This window comes from Austrofundulus limnaeus, unplaced genomic scaffold (assembly GCF_001266775.1).
Source record: "Austrofundulus limnaeus strain Quisiro unplaced genomic scaffold, Austrofundulus_limnaeus-1.0 Scaffold34, whole genome shotgun sequence".
In the NCBI taxonomy this organism is placed as follows: Eukaryota; Metazoa; Chordata; class Actinopteri; order Cyprinodontiformes; family Rivulidae; genus Austrofundulus; species Austrofundulus limnaeus.
Window position 1 is genome coordinate 2,465,422 of NW_013952436.1, and position 2,661 is coordinate 2,468,082.

Sequence of the window (2,661 nt, forward strand, 5' to 3'; positions counted from 1 at the left end):
CTCCACTAGAGGGAGCCACAGGCACAGATCATACAGCTGCATCAGAAGGAGCTTTTTGAGGACAGAGAAGCATCTAAACCCAGCTTTACTGTTGTTTAAATCACTGTATAGATGAACTTATATTACAGCACACTGACTACAAGGACGTCTTTTCTATTCACACACTTCAGAACAAGTCAATAAATCTCCCTTTTTCTGTAGGAGAATTAGGAGCAGACTGTAACGAGTTTTGTGTTCAGGCAGAAACAGTTTCATTTTTTTTCCCAGCAGCGAGATCAGAGATGTGATGTGATGCAGGTGTGTTTGCAGCTCCCTGGCGAGGCCCTCCGCTGCGTAAACAGACCCACTCCGTCTGAGCAATAAAGCCATGAATTTCTTTTTATCTTCAGCAGATATAAACAGCACAGAAGAGTGGCCTGTGCAGGAGCCATAAATCACCACTGAGGATGAGGTAATAAAGCACACACAGGGCGAGTCCATGACACACAAACAAGCCTCACTACCCCTCTTCAAACACAGCTGATGGGCAGAGCTGAGCACCGCTCTCTGAACTTCATTATTGAAGGAGTGGTGGTGTTTTTGTCTCCGTCCGTCTGTTAGCAAAACGTCTAATGAATCATTGAAGAAATTTTAATGAAACTCTCAGGAAGTAATTGCTAGATGTGCATCTACAGCTCATTAGGTTTTGGGGTCAACCCAGTTCAAAATGGCCACCACAGGAAAGCGATCATGACATAAAACTTGGATTGGTAACGGTAAAAGTTTATTAGCAATGCTAACAATGCTAAATTTTAGCATGAAACCAAAAATAAAGTATCTCTAATTTTCTCATTTCGCATCTTAAGATGATCTTAGTTTAAAACTGGTATGAATGATATAACAATAAAAAAAACAGCAGGCCTGTAGAGGAGGATGCTTTGCTTGGTAGATTTTTTTCCCTCCTACATGCAGACTGCAATAATTTAATTTTGCTCAACACAGAGAAAAGATGAAAAATGACTGAATCGTATTTGACGTCTGCTGATCGGTGTGATCACCTCATCACTATATCATCAGCAGACCATGAGAAACCTCCCCCGAACCCGTCTGCAAGACTAATTCCTGCAGAAAGAATAATATTTTCCTGGATCAAGACTGAGCGTGTTTCACATGCAACATCGGTGTGATCACATTTGCAGATAAAAGAGGAGTGTTCTTATTTCCTGCTTGTCGGAGGTGAAAGGTCATTTGTGGTTTTTACTTTTTTTTTCTTCCCTTATTTGACTGCATTATTAGGAAAATACCTCCTGAACAACCAGACTAATTTGAATGAAACCTTCATTAAGTAAAGAGTGGGTATTCCTCTACACGTGATCACCATTTGATGTCAAGCAGATTCAAGATGGCTGTCACAACTGAGCAATGTTAGCAAAACAGAAATAGCTCTGCTAATTTACCGATACTGAGTTAAAATTTGACCTGGGAGCAGCTGAGAAACACCAACGTGTCTCACAAGATCTGGATAACCTAAACCTCTAAATGAATTTTAATGACTAATCACTGAATGTACCTTTATAAATGATTACGAGTACCCGCCCCCAAAAAATAAATAAATAAATAAATAAAAATGGCCGCCACAGCCAATTGGCATTAGCCATTTCTAAAACGGCTACATTTTAACTTTACAGATATAGAGTTAAACTCTGTATGGTAGTAAACACACTNTCGTTGAAAATCGCTTGGTAAATGTACGATTGTTTCTCAGTTGTTTACTTTTGTTGTAGAGTTGTTTATTTTTTAAAAATGAAAGGTGCATTTTTTTGAACTTTGTACCCATGGTAACCAGCTGATAATAATTTGATGGAGATCAGATGGTTACCATGGTTGCAGGGACTGAGTGGGCTCCTGAGAGTGGGCTTATCAATGAGTTTCAACCCACGTCATGAGTTTTCTTGCGTTATTTAATGTTTATTCATTCTTTGGGTATTGGCTGTTTGCACAAAGTCAATAAAACATCATGTCTGCCTAGAGAAACGATACAGACAGTTTGATGACTGTCAGACCTCATTTTTGGAAAGGTTTCTTAAGCATTTGCACATTTACTCTCACTTGTGAAGAGAGATCAAAAGGTGTGTGTGTGTGTGTGTGTGTGGGGGGGGGTGTACACATTTCCACGTTCATTTCAGTTTTGATACATCCGGAGTTTTGCGTGGAAAATGGCGTATGCAAGGTTTTTATGTACGCACCGTTGATACATGAGGCCCCAGGGCCCTCGTGTATCAACGGTGCGTACACATAAAAAAGTTGSRTGCRCCTGGTTYTACGCCCATGTTGTAGTGTTGTGTTGTTCACGAAYGATTCGTTCATTTTAATGAATCAATTCATTGAACGAACTGAATCGAATCGCTTCATTAACTGATTCGTTCAGACTCCCATTGATCTGACACAGCGTCACTCGCCCACTGCCTCTCACGGTCTGCAGTGAAACCTGCTGTGAGCAGTAGGTTTGTTCATCTGGAGTCAATGAAAACTGATATAAGTTGGAAATACTAAATAAAAAGCAAAAATATTTTGAAATATTTAAATGAAATATCCATTTAAATCTAACAACTGAAAGTTCTGTAGTCTATTTTTAAACATTTTTATATCATAATTAAATCAAAAGCCAGAAATACCATAAAA